Genomic DNA, 20,844 nt, shown 5'->3' on the forward strand with positions numbered 1-20,844 from the left:
TAAAAAAATAGCTTCAAAAATCAGCAAAGCTTTATTGATTCAAATGTCATACATATGTTCATACACTTTCATATATGAATGTTCATGACTGTAAAGGGATCAATGGAAAGGAGGAGGCGAGAACCGGCTTGACAATATAAATAATATTTTAATATAAAACTTAAACAAAGGACAAACACACACATATGACGGACATATGACGGACATGTCAGTAAACGATCTCTCTCTCCCGCACGATCCCCTGCAGTCTACCTTTATCCCTCACAGAGGCTTGATTAGCCTAATACGGGACCGGGTGTGTAGGATCACGACCCGGCCCCGCCCTCCGCCCTGCCATTATAAATAATGGATAATGTACAGTCATACAGTCATCATGACAAAATAAAACCCCGCCAGATTTTATTTGAAATTATTTTATTATGCGAGAAGAAAGACGGAGGAATAGGGTTGCAAACTGTCACCTATTTTCGCCAAAATTAAGACATCCTATACAGAACGCCAATTGTCCTGTATTTTAGCAGCGAAACTCTTTATTATGTGAGAAGATGACTGTAGAGTAGGGTTGCCAACTGTCCCATATTTTGGCTGAAATGAAGACATCCTGTCTAGGGCATCTATTGTCCAGTATTTACTGTAAGTGGTGAAACTCTGTTTACATATTCAAAATTCTTAAGGGTCCCGTATTCACAAAGTGAAAAGTTGGCAACCCTACCGTGGAGTAATACGACACACATGAAACCAGCACAGCTAAAAAATAAATTGTTTGACTGCAACAACAAAATAATAAATAAATATATATATTTTTGACTGCAGAATGATGCAATAGAGCAATCAGAGTCAAGTATTCAACAGAGCTGTATAATAATGTTAGTTTATTACTAATTCATGAGAGTTACAGTAAAGTACCCATCATAGCATGCTTTATGTCCTTTTTCTGTAGCACAGTTAAAAGCACTTGTGCTCTTTTTATTTTTAATTATCTCCTCCCATAAGAGGTTTTCCCTGCCTCTTTCTACCTCGCAGAGAAAAAACTTTATGCTCTTTAGGGGTGAGAGCTCGTCCTCATAATGAAATAATTAGCGTGCGCTTGTCTAATCTTTAAACACGCTAATTTACTAAGCGGGTGAAAAAACGGATTTACTGTTGCTAACTGGGGATGACAAGAGAGAAACAGGCAGTTAAAGTATCTTTGGCTCTGCTGCGCTTCTTAAATATTCTATTGTTGTTTCAATAACGCCTGCCCTGCACTGTTCTGTGATCAGATCCACGTCTGCAGGGGCCCACGGATTACATGAGAATAATCCCTTTAATGTCCAATCCCTCAAAGCTATTTAGTCCATCACAAATTATTACTCCAAGCAGTAACGATGAATTCGCAAAGGGACGATGAAGTGTGCTTTTGTAATATTTGGACACAATGTATTCTGTTGTTCGAGGGTCTGAAGATGATGGCAATGCATGAATTATTATTTACAGTCAAGATCATTTACACACCTCACTCTTGGAAGCACATAAACCTTTTAGTGCTCTTCCATCTTCTGTTTCACATCAAATAAAAAGAAATGACTTTTTTAATACATGTTGCTGGTCTTTTTGAACGATTCAGCCATACACGGTATTCTAAAGAAACGTAAATTTGCATTCGTAATCTTTCACGTGCAAAATAACTTTTTTAGGCCTTTTTTCCTTTTAAAAGTGAATGTTTATCATTAACTGTGTACATCTACCTGTACATTTAGTTTCTTTAGAATAACGTGCACCAATGAATTATTCACAATAAAAACATCAACATATATTCAGAAAGTAAACAGGATTAATTTTTAAATCAATATGACCTTTAAAGATGAACAGAAGATGGAAGATGCAGATTGTAAGAATTTACCGTATTACATACCTCTGTAGATTAAAAAGAGCGATTTAACATTTATTGTAAGACATTCAGAAAAAAATCCATGATAACATAAACCAAAACAACTTGGTTGGGACCACCTACGGTCTGTCCATCTCTCTTTGTCTCTTTTTTACTGTTTGCCCTCTCACACACTAGAAACCCAACAGCAGATCTGCTATTTGTTTGTTTTTTTGTCCCTGGGTGTCAAAAAGCTGCAGGCACAATACAAGTAAGACTTTCTGGATCTTACTATGGAAGACTGACATTCTGCCTGTATCCAGTAGACCAAAGAATTGAGGATTCTTTTTAGAAAGAGAAGGGGTTGAGGTTTTTGACCAGCTAACAGACAACTGCAGTCCAATCCCAACAAAATGCAGAAACAAGCAATTCACTAAAACAAAAAAGACATTCATCTGGGAATAACCTTTAGAGGCCAACTAAAACTCAAAACCCTATGGATGAAGAAGACTAAATGGCTAAAAGTCATAATGAAATGGCATTGGCAACCCATTTTATTTCTTTCATATGACATATTTGTAAGTATAACAGAATATTAAGAAATATGAATAATAAAATAATAATTAGACTTGATTTTATCTATCAGGAACTGATTGGATTGTAAAAAGTGGGTAGTCCATACCACAATGGAGCTAGACCTGAACACAAGTTTCCAGTATCTCGACTTATCCCAGTGGAAATGCTTCTTTTTCAACTTTCACCGAACCATGGAAAGTAAATTCTTTGGGCACTGTTTTGTCCGCTGGGCATTTTAACGGGTTTGTACCATGCCCAAATTATTATTTTTATCCCCTGAACCTGTACCGTTGTGTGCTGGATACACCTTTGACATCCGCCTTTGACATTGAAATCGCCTCAATCCCCAGTTGGCCTTGTCTGGCCCAAGATAATCGGCGGGCCAAAGGCCATTGGCCGATGGCCCCCAAGAAAGCCCAGAGGAGGCATGATGAAGCCCCGGAAGTGACTGTGGGAACGCAACTGGTCCTGGCTCACTTGCATGCCCTCATTTGGCCCGATGGTGGCTCAAATTACACAGAATGGAACTGAATGAGATCTTGTTACTCATGCTTGCATGCTTTGAAGAGAGAGCACACCTTTAGTCATTGTTGTATTTGTAATGTATATTTGTAATGACATAACTTTTGATATCTTTGTTGTATCAACACAAAACTTTACTCTGTTACAGGTAACATGATTGGAAACAAAACAAAAGCAGTTTTTCAAAGCTACCTTATTTACACCCTGCGACATATAATGTAAAATGAAAAAATACATTCAAAAAAGTACATTTTGAAAAAGTACTTTTTCTTAGGCTGAATGTCTCAGAATTTATTATAATCTATATCATTAAAAAAGTTTTCTTTAAAATGATACCAAACACTTGACCATCCTTGTTTTTTATAAGTTATAAGTCTTTAATATTGGCCACTGAAACAGGAAATCTTTAAAAAACACCCTCAGAGCATTTCTATTAAGCTATTGGTTAACATTACGTTCTGCCTAAATGACGTCAGCCGATAAGGAAAGTCGTTTTAGAGGTGGTGCAAGTTATTAGATTGAGATGAACGACTTGGAATAACATGCACTGATGTATTGTGCATGATAAGACCAGGGAAATAAATAGGTTCAATTCTGATTTCATTTTGACTTTAAGTTTAAATGAAGAGATGACAGTCTCCATGTGATCGTGGAGTGAATACATTACAATAAGTGCTTTTAAAAAAAACATATTTCAGTAGCAGATGAAATGCAATGCTGTCTCTCTTTCACAAGCTCCTCACAGACAAACCTTTTGTGTCCATTATAATTCATGAACACGGACCCCGTGGACTATTTTAACAGTATTAGAATGAGCCCACTTTTCAGCACAAGTGGCTGCACAAAGCACTCGTCTTGCCTTAATCTTTGTGATATGACGATGGGTGAACAATGCTCACAGAAAATAATATCAGCTCTAATATTCATTGTGTGGCAGGCCGGTGTGATAAAGTGTTGTCTGTAACAAGAGAAAGGCAGATTATACTCTGTAATTGCAGAAAGGACACTTGGATTACAGAAGGAGGTTTTGCATTGAAAATGAGGCCTGGCTCACTGGAGAGGGGCCATGGACAGAACCCACCAGCAACATGCTTATTTTGTAGATGGTCACGCAATCCCCCAAGCCAACCCGAACCACCCCCCCACACACACACACACACTCTCCTCTGGCTTATTAACACTGACTGGCAGGCATTAATGAAACTACCTAATTCTCCAAACATGAAGAGAGAGAGAAAACAAGGAAGGAATTAAAAAAATTATGTTATGTTTGGGGTAAAAGTAGAAAGCCTTTAATTTGTGAGGTTTCAGAAATGTCACCCATCGGATATGAACTGTTCTGCTTTATAAAAGCTATAATTGCAAGCTGTCAAATTTCAAAACATGATGGGCAGCGTACTTCCTGTTTTCTGTGCTTCATTTCCCCTTTTCTCTCTATATAACATAGGCGGAGGTAGCAGTGGGGCCACAGGGGCGTAGGGAGATCGATTCATTTGTGTTATTGACCGCCTGAATAGTGGGTCTCGGTCCGTTTCCAAACAAACTCTGGTGCGGTTTGACTGATATGCAACATGGACAAAAGACGTATAAACGGACCAAAAACAGGACGCAATTTGCCTAATACTGACCTCAAGCATACCTGGTTCTTCTCATCATAGGTGCTATGTTGCCCATTACAGTTCGGTACTGGTGTCGGAACTGCCGTCAGGTGTCCTTGCAGCATATCTTCATTTGAATGTGCAACGGAAGAATTCCTGGCGCTGTTTTGACTCCTTTACACATTTTATTAACTCTTCGTTTGATCTCAGCTGGTAAAAATACCACCATATATACATATATAAATATAACAAGCGCATTTCACCTAGCAGCCTGCATTGCTTGGATGTTCAGCAAGTTCCTTCAAAAAATATATACGTCGTAAAAGCTGTCCAATCAGGTTGTGACTTTTCCCTGATGCCTTTGGTTTTATATCGTTAGGTTCGGTGTTAAAAATGCCAGTGTGAACGCTAAGCAAACCAGGACTAATTTATCATTTTCAAATCTTTTTTGGTCCGGACCAAGAGGACCAAGAGAACCAAACTACAAGTGTGAACACACCTTTAATCTCAATCAATAGCATTTGTGGCATAATGTTGTTTATCAAAAAAAAGTAAAACAAAAAATATATAAAATAAAATCAACTCGTTACTTTTTTATTTAAAAAAAGCAAAAATGGTGGTTACAATAAGTTATTTACAATGGAAGTGAAAGCAGCCAGTCTGTAAATATATACACCGTTTAAAAAAAAAGTCACAAGACATAAATATTGACTTTAGTGGGATAAATCTGCTTACTAACCTTACTGGTGTAAAGTTATATCCAGTTTTACAATGTGGTTGCCATGATGATAATGCCGGTAAACTTGTAAGTGGTTTTAGTGCATTGAAATAGTTTTGATAAAGTCATGATAACATGTATTATGTTTGTCTTGTGGTGGATATACTTTTCAAACAGTTTGTTTTTTAATGGTTATTGACTGGCTCCATTCACTTCCATTGTAAGAGCCTTACTGTAACTACAATCTTTGTTTTTTTGTTTTTTAAGCAAGTCAGTTATGCTACAAATGCTGTCGATTGAGCTCAACTTGTCTTGAACCAGGAACATTCTCTTAATTCTGCTGCTCTCTACAGATTTGAACACATTTTGGAAAAATGTTGCTTCTCTGCTGTATAATATATGATATGCTCTACAAATTCCGTCCCCTCCCCTTCACTGTCCACCACCCATTTCTCACCAAGCCCTGCTCTCTCTCTCGTTCCAGCATCTCCACATAAATGGATGCTTTACTTCCTGAAGCTCAAAAACCATGTCAAGTGTCACTGAAGTCCTCCAAATGGCAACAGAAAGCTGCCAGCAGTCATTTCTATCATTATGGCACAATTACTCGCTGGCATCAAACACGTGCCACCACGGCTCACATCTCATGCTGCCAGTTAACCTGTTTGAAGTCTGTGAGCGTTTGACCTCATGCAAATCCATAAAGCACTTTCCAAAAAACTCCTGCTGCAAATGTTTATAGGAGATTGGTTAAAACAACCCCTAACTTTTGAGCTTGGCCAATTTAGCTAAATAATTTTTATATTAAAGTACACTGTGAATTAAAAGACCCTATGAAAGTTTTTGGCTTTTAGTCTATGTCTGTTAGCTTTGAGGCCATTTGCTGTATATGTTTCTGTAACTGTACCCCTAAACTTTGGCAAAACATACCTATGGCTGATATATGTATTTAAAATTTTGTATTTTACTTCTGGGGAAATGGACCAAAAATATATTCGTGTTTAATGAAATGCTCTCTAGAATGGAACCACATGCCTATGACTGACACAAAGCAACCAAAACATCAAACAAACAAAAATCTAAATAATTATTTTCCACAGAACTTCCTGTTTCAATAGGAAATACTTTAAAACTGTGCTTGTCAAGCAATTTCTTGGGAACTTCAGTCACAATTTTACTATTTTTCATTGTACTACATGCAGTGCCACCCTTAAAAATCTAAACACGGAAAATACATCAACAAGAATTCCTGAGAGACAGAAAACACATTTGAGGCGAGGGAAAAATCCCTTCCACTTCCTGGAAATGTCAGTGACTTTAAAAAGTATTAATCAAATAAAGTGATGTTGGCTGGAGGCTTCAGAATTAATTAGCGCATTTAACATAAATGTGCAAAATGGAACATTATACATTTGATAGCATGTAATTACTCTTTTACTAAATGATTCATGCTTTATTGCCATCAATTGATAACGCTTGTGAATCATGGAGTTATTCAACACGAGCTCGTCTGGACTCTGAGATAGAGTGTGTGGGGTTCAGATCATTGGTCCTTCTGTTTTTGTTCCAGCTGGGAACCAACAGTCATGATTAAATTATGTAAATCCTGCTGCACAGACCGCCCAGAGCTAGAACCAATAAATAAATAAATAAATAATAAAACAAATTCTGCTAGGTTGTTCTACAAAGCTAAAGCTGAAAAGAACTACTAGATAACTTTTGTTAAAACTATTACCAGTGATCTTTGAAGTAACTTAAAATGTAATAAAATACAATAAAACAGTAGTTCAATTGACAGAGCATAGCACTAACAATGCCATAAATAATAACTGGTAATACTTTACAATAATGTTCTGTTTATTAACATTAGCTATAATGCATACAAAAACCATTATGAACTAACAGAAAACAATTCTTTTTTAACAGCATCTATTATTCTTAGTAAATGTTATTTCATTGTTAGTTCAGAGTTCATTAACTATTGATAATGTGTACAACTTTAAATGTAAAAATATGCTAGTGTAACCGGCCCTGCTTGCCCCGCTCCGAATGGGACTCGGACCGGTGTCTCTGTGTGGGAGGCGGGTGCGCTAACAAGGAGGCTAAAGGCTACAGCCTCTAGCATCAGTCGCTAATGCACCTCTTGAGGTCAGGAGAGTGAGGTTTACAAAATGCACAACTATCTACCAGCTGGCTTCCGTTACACTAGCATATGTAGATATTAATATTTAACAAGATTAATAAATGCTGCAAAAATTATTAATTAGTTTTAGTTCATGTTAACTATTGTGTTAACTGTTAAGTAGTTCAATTGATAGAGCACAGGGCTAGCAACACCAAAGTTGTGGTGTAAAATCCCAGAAAATTATATAAAATGTAAGTCTCTTTGGAAGCGTCTACCAAATGCAACAACACTTAGTTCAGGTGACTCTCTGCTGTAAGTAAATGGTATAACTTTCGGCGAACGGAGTCATGTGACAAAACAACATGGCGCCGATCACAGCATAGTTTGTCTTTGGGATAAACGGCAACAAAAATACATCTGGTAAGAAACCTTATTAAATTTAAACACTGAAACCTGTTTGAGTCAAAAGATTAAAGCCTCTAGTTTAATATCTAGTTTAATCCGATATGCCAATTTAAACATTTTAGCGATTTATTGTGAAACACCATGCTGCTAAACACAAGGTACACTAATGTGTGCTTCAGCACGTTTTCCTTAAAAATCATATATTTACTGTGCATTATCACACTGAGAATCAATGGGCTCATCTAAAAGCTGAAAAATCTTGCTTTCAGAGGCTTTATATGGAGGATGAAAACAGGGTGCATTTAGAACTGTTCTGAGACCAGTGCAGATAGACATCCAGGGTTGGACTGGGAAGAGAATTCGCTGTGCTTTTCTGCATATCGTGGTGCCGTTTTGTGGTCCGTTCTGCATAACGCAGCGGCTCATTTTAGCTTATCACGGCCCATTCGGTCCGTTTCGCGGCCGACCCACCGACCGGCTCCTTTCTTTAAATGGCCAGTCCACCCCTAATCAGCCCCAAAGTGCGTCGGCCAACCGGGAAAATGCCGGTATGCCAGATTACCAGTCCAGCCCTGCAGACAGCACACTGGTGGTGAAGTTGTTCACTAAATAGGGAGCAAGGGAGTATCCTATTGCTCTCTATACAGCTAAGTGCATTCAATCCTACATCTGACCTAAAGTTCAGTTTCAGGCTGTAGATGATGTTTGCACCACTCAACAGGATTGTCAGACAGGGGACAATGGTAATTTCATTTTATTTTAACATGGTTGGGAGTGATTGGATGATGATGGCCATTACTTTGAATCAGAAATGTATTTCAGTTTTTTGCTTGTTTAGTAGGTGCTACTATCAAAAAGGGAAATGTAAAATGCACACAGCAGTCACCCTCAGGTCTCAGGAGGTTAAAATAACAAAACAAAAAAATTATATAATTATACACTGTATATTATTTGGACAGTAATAGTGCAGACTAACAATATACAATATACAAATATTTGAAACTATTGGCATTGCCCAATAATTGTACCAACATACCTTGGCGGATTAACAGAAATGTTGACAGCCTTTTGAATGGATGATGCAGTTTTTAGATTTTCCAGTATTGTTTGTACATTTTGTGGTATTACTGTATTAAAATAAACATTCCTTCTAGGAATTTTGTGGACGTCTGATTTGCTATCATTAAACCACATCTGCCACTCGGCTTTCTTGATTTCAACATTGGCCATTGAAAAACCCTTATCAGTCAACCATTAGAACAGATTTCCCTGTAAAATATGATTGACAATACCATGATTAACCTCTGCTTTATACATGGTCTCATCCATTAGAGTTCTTGGTAAAATCATCTGATTACAGAGCATATTAAATAATAATAGTGCAGCACAAAAACGGTGCTTTTGTTGTAGCGGACACCAGAGAGAAGTGATATCCCTTGGGAAACAAAATCTGGCAGTGGCTTAAAGGAAGGACATAATTAAGGGCCAATAGGAGCTGTCTTCTGTGAGCAGAGGCCCAGGGGAGCACCTCTCTACCTATCTGACCTTGGAAAATGGGAGTCCTTGGCTGAGCCGGTGACCCTGTGATCTCCACTCACATTCAATCTCCCTCACCGTCGAGAGAGGCGACCTGCCTCATGCAAATCCCATCTCCCCCATGAGCCGCGAATAAACTACAGCCTAATTAAATATTTTTTAACGATGTGAGTAATTTTTGCCAAGGGGTGTTTTCAGGGCTAAAATTTAATGTGAGATCACAAAAGATGTTCCAAGCATTGATTCTGTAAATGAATGATTATTCGCCTTATAATAAAAGCATACTGCCAAGAATATGAATTACAAATGCTTTTTGGGGAACAAAAAGAGTAAAAGCCATTATACTTTCCATTTTCAGTGTACTAATGTCATTGTTTTACCAGTTATGGAGAGCATTTTCGAAAGTCTAGCTTTTCGGTGAAGGAAAACATCACTCAAATTTGGATGTGACGTGTAAACGCAGCAAAATCAATGCGTTTTCAAATGAGAACATGCAAAGATGAGCCAACACATTATGACTACATGCCTAATATGCTGTTGGTCCTCCGCATGCTGCCAAAACTGCACTGCCCCGCCGAGGCATGGACTATACAATACCCCTGAAGGTGTCCTGTGGTATCTGGCACCAAGACATTAGCAGCAGATCCTGTAAGTGGAGCCGCTGTGGTTTGGACTTGTTGGTCCAGCACATCCCACAGATGCTCAATTGGATTGAGATCTGGGATATTTGGAGGCCAGGGCAACATCTTGAACTCTCATTGCCAAACAATGTGTACAGTGTGGCAGGGCGCATTATCACTGCTGAAAGAGGCCAATCCATCAGGGAATACCATTGCCATGAAGGGGTATACCTGGTCTGGAATGATGTTTAGGTAGGTGTCATGTGTCAAATTGATGTCCACATGAATGGCCGGTCACAGGATTTCCCAGCAGAACATTGACCAGAGCATCACACTCCCTTCACCAGCTTGTCATCTTCCCACAGTGCATCCTGGTGTCATTACATCTCCAGGTAAACAGTGCACACATACACAGCCGACCACGTGATGTAAAAGAAAACGTGTCTCATCAGACCAGACGACCTTCTTCCACTGCTCCAAGGTCCAGTTCCGAAGCTCGAGTGCCCATTGTAGGCATTTTCAACTGTGGACAGGGGTCATCATGGCCTCTCTGACCGGTATACGGCTAGGCAGCAGGGTGCAAAGCACTGTGTGTTGTGACACATTCCTCCCGTAACCATCATTATCATTTTCTATGACTTGTGTAACAGTAGACCTTCTGTTGGTTCGGACCACGCGGGATAGCCTTTGTTGCTCTCGCGCATTGATGAGCATTGGGTGCCCAACACCCTGTCAACAGTTTGTGGTTTGTCCCTCCTTGGACCACTGTTGGTAGGTACTCACCACTGCTGACCGGTAGCACCCAACAAGCCTTGCCGTTTCAGAGATGCTCTGACCCAGTCGTCTGGCCATAACAATTTGGTCCATGTCAAAGTCGCTCAGGTCTTTACTCCTGCTCATTTCTCCAGCATTCAACACGCTGACTACGAGAACTGATTTTGGCCTTTTTAGGAGATGATCAACGTTATTCGCATCACCTGTAAGTGGTCATAATGTTTTGGTTAATCCGTGTATTAGTGTGGAATGGGCCTAAATGTCATGGAACCTTGTAAGTGACTGATTTGAAAAGTTCTACAAATGCAGCAACTTTGAGCGTCACAAATGACGCTCCGAACAAGACTTGACTTCTTGTTAGATTCAATAGAGTTTGTTGTTAGCATGTTTCTAAACTAACAGTGTGATACCCTAATAAGCTAAATACTTAACATACATGTATATTGGACAAAATAATGCACCACTTTTCTATATGGAATGAAAAATACATGTATTTATAATTCAAATGTCTCTTGCTTCGTCCGTCACTAATTAAGGTTTCTACCTTTTGGAACAGACTTTGTTTCTTAATAGGGCTTATGATGCCTTCATAGACAGCATACTAGCACAGCAAGTGTTAAAAGGGATAGTTCACCCAAAAATGAAAATTCTGTTCATTCACTTAATTACGTTATTTCGAGCTTGTATTCATTTTTTCATCCATGGAACACTAAAGGACATATCATACAGAATGTTCACTTTTATTGCATGTAAATGGAGACTGAGGCTGTAATTCTGCCTAACATCTCCTTTTGCAAGAAAGGAAGTCATCTGTGTTTTAAATATGATTGTGCAGATTTGTTTGATTTTTATTGAACTAGTCCTTTAAGAATAAGTGTTGTTGAATTATTGCACTATTTATTATTGCAACACATTAAATTGAGCCCTAATAATTTATTTTGCCATGGTGCTGTTGATTCACAATGCATGGGGAAACAGATGAGCACAGAGCCGCTGAGTGATATTTGTCAGCCTAACAACAACGTCTTCTAATTTCACAATTCAAACAGACACACACTGTATGTTTGTCAGGAGGCTTCTTTTCTCACATTCCCCCAGTATTCATGCTCTCTTCAGATGAGAGGGAGGGTTAGGCCATCATCTCAGCTCCTCTATTGCCTGGATGCGGCCATATCTATCACCGGTGTGCTATTAACTGGTGAGAGCTTTTCTCAGGTCCACTCGAGTGTTACATAGCTCAGATTACAGTTACCTTTAAATGACAGACAGACGGGGGAGATTCTCTAAAGCAGTAGCCCACCTCTCTATTTCTATCTAACTCTACCTTTAATACTGCGCCTCTTCCCCCCAAATAAAGCCTGTCACTACAGGAAAAATAGAGGGCATGTGTAACCCTTGGCCTTATGTATTCTCCGTGCTGACACATGGCACTTTACCTCGGGCTATGCATATGAGCCATTAGACAGGTGGCTCTCTACGGACCATCAATCAATATTCCAATCAGTCACTGGATCAGTACCAATTTATACCAGTAGCTTCAAACTGAAGAGCTCTTTACATTAAAACAAGCACACATTCTGTTGGAAAGATAATACAGATCAGATGAGGAAAATGCATTGTTTCATTAAAATAAAATGTTATTTTTCTTAAAGTTATAGATAAAAATTCAGATAAAAAACGGTGAAGTTAAGTTTTCATGCAGAGTAAATGCAATAAAGGTCTATGTATCATTGTTTGCAAATACTAAGCATTATATACTGTATATAATCTATGAAGCCTACAGAATAATGCATTATAAATGAATTCATAATGCCTTTTAATACACCTTTTAATCAGTTGTATGTAGTCATAAATAATTGTAACCACAGTTATAATTCGTTATGCATATTCATAAGTTACACATATAATTATAACGCATTAAAACACTTTATCAAACCCCTAATTTCATGTGTTATGTCATGTTTAAATGCATTATACTCTTTGAAGGCATCACCAAGAATAGATTAGTATTATAAGTTTGGCTACAATTATTAAGAACTAATACAATGGATTGCAATATACATTTATCCATAAATAATCTATGAAGACTACGTTTAATCTACGTTTACTCATAATGCTGTATTATATACCTTATAATCAGTTGTATGCTAGCAAAATTAATTGTAACCACAGTAATAATCCATCATAATACTATCCTATTTATAGTTATACCTAAAAATATAATGAATAAACATTTTAACAACCCTTAATTTGTCATTACATCAAATTATAATGCTTTATACTCTTTAAGGCACAATCTTGAATAGGTTAGTATTAAAATGCATTATAACTGTGGTTAGAATTGTTCATGAAAATATATAATGGATTGGAATATGCATTGCCAAACATTAAGAATACATTTGTGATGCACTATAGGGAAAGTAAACTAAAGTGAATTAATGTACATACACTTACATTACAAGAGTTTGATTTGTGTGTTGTATTAGTGCAATCATTACATGCATCTTGTGTGTATGTGTACTTGTGTGTATTTTGTGTGCATGTTTGTGTTTATCATCATATTTCAGTGTAGAGAAATGAAATTCATGAGCAACACTTCTCTCATTCTAGCCAGCGCAGAACATTTGTGCAGAGAGACAATAACTTTAAAAATTAATTTGGAAGGACAAAAAGGGTAAAAATCTCCCTGTGCTCTTTTCTCTGGTGTGCCTGATTTTTATCGAGTCCACAAAGCTCCCTTAGATCATCTTAATCCACTGTGGCAAAGTAGCTGAATATGAGATTCAGATTGTCTTAGAAATTCTGTGCAACCAATCAGCTCCCTGACATTGCTTTTCCCGTCAACCTTCAGAACTTATGACAGCAAAGACCAAAAGCCAACTCACAAAGGAGTGCAAAACCAGCAAACCCAGCGCGCCAGCCGCTTAATCCACCGAACAAAGATCTCGCTTGACACTTCTGAGCAACTTCACGTCCACAAAAATGTCATCATTCACAAAATGATATATATAAAATATACACTATATACAAATAACCTAAATACCCCATGCAGACAGAAATATACCAGAGAGGATAACTTGCAGTTTACCTTAAAGAGCTATTTCTACCTGATCTGACCCTAATAAAATTGCTTTCATTGATAGGGGTAAGCTGTAAAACCAAAATGACCAAAATGTAATATCACGCTAAGGTTAGAATTGTACGCTTGGATAGGTGCAAAAACGTGAAATATAGACGTACCGAAAGCATCTAAAATGTTTTTAAATATTTACAGTTTTAGAAACATTCAATATTTGGTAATCCTATCATATGTCATCTGAAGACATGGATTATAGTGCACAAAAAAATACTATTTTTATGATGCTTTTGTAGTGGTCATTTTTTTGAGCTGCATTACATTCAGAAAACATCCTTAGCAAACAAAATAAAAAATAACGATTAAACGATTACAGAATTTGTATCCATTTTAATATTTAGAATTTTAAGTGGGTTAAAATGTTGGCCAAATGCATAAATGTAAATGTAAAATAAGTTGAATACGATACACAAAATCACAAATCATAAGGATTCATAAACATTTGGACATCTTTAAAGTTGTTTATGTGTAATGTGTTTATATTTATTTGTCATTATTGTACGTTTCAGTGTCTATGCAAATGTACGTGTCCTAAAACCACACTTTACATAAGAATACAGAACCCTCAACCCGCTTTATATTTTTCTTATTTACTTTGTCCAATTCCTCTTGAAAAAACAAAACAAAGGTAAAGGGAACTGTGGTCAGTTTTTGCTGACAGAAAGAAAAGAAAGAGAGAAATACAGAACAATGCTGCGGTGCAACTCCCATTCCAGAACTTGGCTAACCTCTGTCCGTTTCCCCATCCCTCGTCCCGCTGTACAGGCCTGTTACAGATCACTAGCCACTTTGAAAATCAAGAAAATGAAAATCAACTCAGGGGAGAAATCTGCAGAGGCAATAACCCCTCAGTCCCCCCAGTCACATCCCAGCGCCTCTCCATATAGGGGAAGTTTCATAGCTGTAGGTGGCAATTGAAAACCTAGACTCCTGTTTTCTCTCTCCCTTCAAGACGAGCATTACCATTGCGATTGTACGTACTGCCACCCAAACCAAATTAAATCAGCCACTAAATGAAAAAAGCTTTTCAGTCAAAACTGAACATTGTGTCTTTATTTACTCACTCTCATGTCGTTCAAAACGTGTGCATAAGACACCAAAGGTGAATTTTTGAAGAATATCCTGTCACTCTATAATAATAAATGTGAATGAGGATTGGTGCCGTCAAGCTTCAAAATTAGAAAAAGTATCATAAAAGTATCATTGCTTTATTCAAGTCTTTGTTTAAGGAACAGACAAAAAGTAATTATTCACTGAAAAATCTAGACATTCGTCCTAGCTCTACTTGGCACATTCATAAGAGTTAATGAAAAAAATGCAGATGTCTGATTCATGAATGAAATATTCAACTGAGTTGGATCTTTTCAGTGGATCGGTTGATTTCGTTACAAAAATGCTAAATGATTTTATGGCCTAAATGACTCATTCACAAATTGGACTTATCTAGTTCACAAAATGCTAATTGATTCTGTGGTCTAAATGACTCATTCACAAATTGGACTTATCTAGTTCACAAAATGCTAATTGATTCTGTGGTCTAAATGACTCATTCACAAATTGGACTGATTTGGTTCAGTAAATATTAAATGATTCTATGTTTTAAATGACTCATTCACAAATTGGACTGATCTGGTTCAAAAAATGCTAAATGATTCTATCGTCTAAATGAGTCATTCACAAATAAGATCGATCTGGATCAAAAAAAGCTAAACGATTCTATAGACTAAATGACTCATTGACAAATTGGACCAAGCTGGTTCAAAAAATACTAATTGATTCTATGGTTTAAATGACTCATTCACAAATAAGATCGATCTGGATCAAAAAAAGCTAAACGATTCTATAGACTAAATGACTCATTGACAAATTGGACCAAGCTGGTTCAAAAAATACTAATTGATTCTATGGTTTAAATGACTCATTCACAAATTGGACTGAGCTTGTTAAAAAAAATGCTAAATTATTAGATAGTCTAAATGACACATTCACAAATTGGACCAATATGGTTCAAAAAATGCTAATTGATTCTATAGTCTAAACGACTTATTCACAAATTGGACCGAGCTGGGACAAGCAAAATCTAGCGGGGTAAGGGCCCCCAACCCCTCCCTCCCATGCCCCCCCTTAAACCCAGCAATGCCTCTGGACCACTTTAATGTGGTATAACCTGATAGTAGCTCTTTTCACAACATTGAAATAAAAAGCTCCTTTTTCAAATGAGTTGTTACAAAATGCTACATTTGTCATGCAGCAATCTAGCTGAAGGAGTAATCAAACGTGTTTACCTAAACTGCCCTCTCTCATAGTGTTAGGAAGTCCAAATCTTTTTAATGAATCAGTTCATTCAGATAGTTCATGTAAATTAACTTGTTCAAATAGCTTATTCCCCAATTTACTTGTTCCTTTTTGAAGCGAAATACGTAGTTAAAGGGATAGTTCAAACACATTTAAAAAAAAAAAAAAGACTGCTGTCAAGACGTACAGTGAAAAAAGAGTTATATTTTCATCAGTTTTTACTCAAAACCAACTGGATCGCTTCAGAAGACATTGATTAAACCACTGGAGTCATACAGATTACTTTTATGCTGACTGTATCTCCTATTTGGAGCTTTTGGAGTTCTGGTCACCATTCAGTTGCATTGTGTGGACCAACAGAGCTGAGTTATTCTTCTAAAAGCCTTAATTTGTATTCAGCAGAAGAAAGAAAGTCCTACACATCTGGGATGAGTCTCATGAGACTGAGTAAATGATGAATTTACATTTTTGGGTGAACTATCTCTTTAATTGTAGTTACGTTTTGGATGTAGTTATCATCAAAAAGCAATAATTATCTTTAAAATACTTTCATGATTGGCTACTTTTATGGCCAGTCACCATTCAGTTTCATTAAATGGAAAAGAATGGCACATTAAATTCTTTAAAAATTCACCCTTTGTGTTCCATGGAAGAAAGACAGCTGTACGGTTTGGTAAAACATGAGGGGATTAAAATAACAGAATTGTATTTTTTGGGTGAACTATCCCTTTAAATACCTCTTTGTCAATGCTGTCTTCTCTTGTATTCTCAAATCTTTTATTGGAATCACTTATCCGTCAGCACTCCATGCATCTGAATAGAGCTCGGAACATTCGTGCAAATCAATAAACTCTCATTTTCTTGTAACAGTTTCATATTAATCGGGAGCAGGGCGGGGGTTTGGCCGGCTGGGCGGCTCGGGATCAGCGAGATGAAGATGGGAAACACCAGGGGGCCGTCGTGATCCTTAATGAAAGCCTCCCTACAAACCCTCCATATCTCCATCTCTCTCTATACGCTCTGTTGTGATGAGTTTTCATGCTGATCAGATACAAGCAGAAATGGCCTTTTGTAGCTCTGGTCAATTTTCCCTCCATGCTCCTGATAAATCCAGACACTGCACAATCACAGGCCGTAAATCTGTGTCTGCTCCCCACTGCTCTGAATGGATGAATTATTGAACAGGAAAGGGGTGAGAAAGACATATGCACACACCAACAAGTGAGCAGGTACATTCATGCATACGCGGCCACAATCCAGTTCCTCTGCTCTGATTATCTGATAGGACTGTGAGGTTTGATTCTGATTTGGACATGTCAGACTACTTTATACCCTTTGTCAACATTATGCCACAAATGCTGTAGATTGAACTTAACTTGTATTAAACCTGGAATATTCCTTTAAGTTCTCCAAAAAGACTCTCAAAGAGCAATCACAATAGATGTAATATTCTATACCATACACAGGTGAATCTTTAATCCCAAACAGGTCATATTTAATCTCAAAATCAATAGGAAAAAACTTTTAAAAGTGAGATTGGATGCAGTTAGATCACATGGATGCAAATGAGAGAGAACCGGAGCGCAAGCATAAGTGTAGAAATGTTGTCTTTCAATGTGTATCAAAGATCAAGTTTGGTAAACTATTTAAAAACACTATCACAATATGATAGCCACCTATTGGTGTTATGACAGACTGGGCCATTATCCTTGTCCAAAATCCAGCCAATCAAGTTCAATGTTTGGCAAAAGTCTATTTGATCATTGCTAGCAGATAACGAAGTCTAATTAGCTACGGCAACAGTGAGCTCTCAACATGTACTTGGTTAAAGAGTGTGAATATATGCAGGAATTTCCTGCTGCTCGGACAACAGTCATTAACAAACGCTGCATGTGGAGCGACAATGTTGCCACACATTTCTAATCTATTTCTACCATGCCAACACACAGCTCATGTCTTTAGCGAGTGAGCCCATGGACCTTCTAATGCATATTGCTCACAATAATGGCAAGAGTTTTCTCAAAATCAAAATCTGATTGGTTGGATTTACATGAAGTGCATAGGTTCTTAACAGTCTGCTGAGAAACAAAGTTATCCGTGGTTTGGATCCAAATAATATTATGTGAAAAGAGACCAGTGAGGGCAGGGGAAGGGCAGAGGAAACATGCTCTGGTTCAGTCCAAGCAATCTAACCAAGTGTAAGCACCCTGATTCTCCATGTTCTCAGTTAGCAGTGCTGGCAGAAGGACACTAGTAGTCTGATTTATGTTTAGACTCTCTCTCTTTAGAAAACAGGACACCTTCAGGGGAAATGTAAACATTCTGAATTACAAGGGCCACCTTAGAGCAGACAATACAGTGACTGAACTAGCCAAAACACTCTTAACACACGCACACACACTGAGTTCAGGTGCCTGTGATTGATGTTGGTTGATGAAAGGTTAATGTCTGTGTTAGCTTTAGAAACATGTCAGCAAAAAGCACAGATAGTGAACTGTGGCAGGGTGGAGGGCGGGGCCGGGTCGTGATTATATACACCCGGTCCCTTATCAGGCTAATCAAGCCTCCAAAATGGATAAAGGCTGACTGCGGAGGATAGTGCGGGAGAGAGAGATAGTTTATGGACATGTCCGTTCCGTCATGTGTGTGTTTGTCTTTTGATTTAAGTTAGTCATTATCTGCAGCTGTACATAACAACCTTGAAATTCTTAACCAGTCGCTCGGGAATACCAGCACAAGGCAGGGTCAGCAGCAGTCCGTTCAGCAGTCGGGGCAGAGTCAAACAGTGGACCAAGATATGGCCAGGTTTCAGTTTTGCAGTCATGACAATGACAAAACAGCAACATTTTATTTAGCATGCATTTACAATACAACAATAAATTTGCAAAATAAAGCCAGAACTGTTGCACACTGTAGCGTTACATGAATAAAAGTTTTATCGATGTTATTGGTTACTTCAGTAACACGAACTTACTTCAAGCTGCCTTGAAGGACAAGAGGAGGAAGATGATGCCGCTCCGTGTCTCTCCTGAGAGCTCATCTTTACAGACTGATCGAAGACGATTATTAGACGATCGAAGGTCTCATATAATATTAAATTATATAATTATAGGTCAAATATTATTTACATATTGTTAGTAAGTAATACAACAAAGCACGACGTATTGCATAACTACAAATCACCGCGAGAGCTTTCTAATATCTGCGCCACTGAGTGACGTCTGTACATCCGGGTCAGAGAGCACCTGTCCATCAAAAGCTCACTATCCAATCAGAGTAGATCACTGTTAAGCCCACCCCCACGAGAGGTTTGTCTCAAAACAGCAAACGAAAAACTGCGAGGCGTAAGCGAAATCTGTGGCAATGTATTCAGAATCCACGATTTGCAAAGCGAATCTTTGAAAAACATTAACAAAAAATGAAGCATATTTGAAGAGCCTGTTAAATTAGATGCGACTGAGTTCATTTTTTTTCATTTTAATTGTGTTTTTCTTCTTTTGTAATGGAATATTTTTCATAGTTTCTGAAAAAGTTACGTTCAGTTTTATAAAGTTACATTCATTATTATTGACACAATCGTAATTCCATAGTTTCATGGCGGGTAGCGTACTGTGCTCCAAAACATTGGTGCTGATTGGCCCAAGAGGAGTCCTGTGCGCCAATGAACGCTATCTATCGATCTGCGTTCGATTGCTCTTCCTTCATCCTCCAACTACCCGGATGTCTGTCTCAGTAACTTGAAATTGAATTTGAGAACTGAATCTGAATTGTGAGAAGTGAATGTGAAGATATATAGAGAGTTTAATTTTCAGTGAGGATCAAATTTTATTGGACTTCAGTTCCAAACGAATAAATTCAATTTCAAATGATACAATTCAGATTCAGTTTTTGAATAAATTCAATTTTAATTAAACAATACAATTTCAAATGATGTGATTCAAATTCAGTTTTTCAATGCAATTATTCAAGTTTAGCCATTCAAATTCAAATATAAATGGTTCAAATCAGTTTCTGGTGGCACATATTTCAGCCCATAGGCCATGGCTTAAAAGTTAATGTCTGTGTTAGCTTTAGCAACATGTCAGCATAAAGCACAGATAGTGAACATTTTCAAGGCTCTACTTAAGCAGAACTGGATATCCGCACATTAGATTTTCCAATACATTAAACAAGTATTTCTGTAACAAGTGTTGGATATTTGAAATTAAAACAGACATATACAGTAATTGAACAGGATTTTAAACACTCAAAACTACAAATGTGTTTGGTTTAAACCTTGATTAACATAAAAAGCCTACTTATAGAGAAAATACACTAAAAAGAAAGTGTAGAATATGGCCATTGCAAAATAGACTGATTCTAATCATTTGACAATTACTGTATGTGTGAGGGTTTATCAGTGTTGACGAAACCCACACAACAGTATAAGCTACTCAAAACTTAAAGTAGTTCAAATATAGTCAAGCTTCCCTTTTAAAAAAGTAGTAAGCTACACTACAAGCTGCTAACAAAAAGAAGCTAAATACATTGCTTTTAGAAATATATCAAGCAATAGCAATGCCTGGCAACTCACTAAAAAGAATCAAAGTTGAGTTAAACCAGTTTATTTACATGATATGTCCGAAAGAACCAATTCACCTAAATGATACGGTGCACTACATGAGACTGAGAGGACAGTTTGGGCGAGCGT

General features: G+C 37.6%; 1 protein-coding gene across 1 annotated transcript in view; it reads right to left on the bottom strand.

The window, feature by feature from the left end:
• Positions 1-20,844, bottom strand: part of LOC127656553 (neuronal PAS domain-containing protein 3-like) — a 375,215-nt gene that overhangs the window by 68,575 nt on the left and 285,796 nt on the right. The window lies entirely within an intron of this gene.

This window comes from Xyrauchen texanus, chromosome 16 (genome assembly GCF_025860055.1).
Source record: "Xyrauchen texanus isolate HMW12.3.18 chromosome 16, RBS_HiC_50CHRs, whole genome shotgun sequence".
In the NCBI taxonomy this organism is placed as follows: domain Eukaryota; kingdom Metazoa; phylum Chordata; class Actinopteri; order Cypriniformes; family Catostomidae; genus Xyrauchen; species Xyrauchen texanus.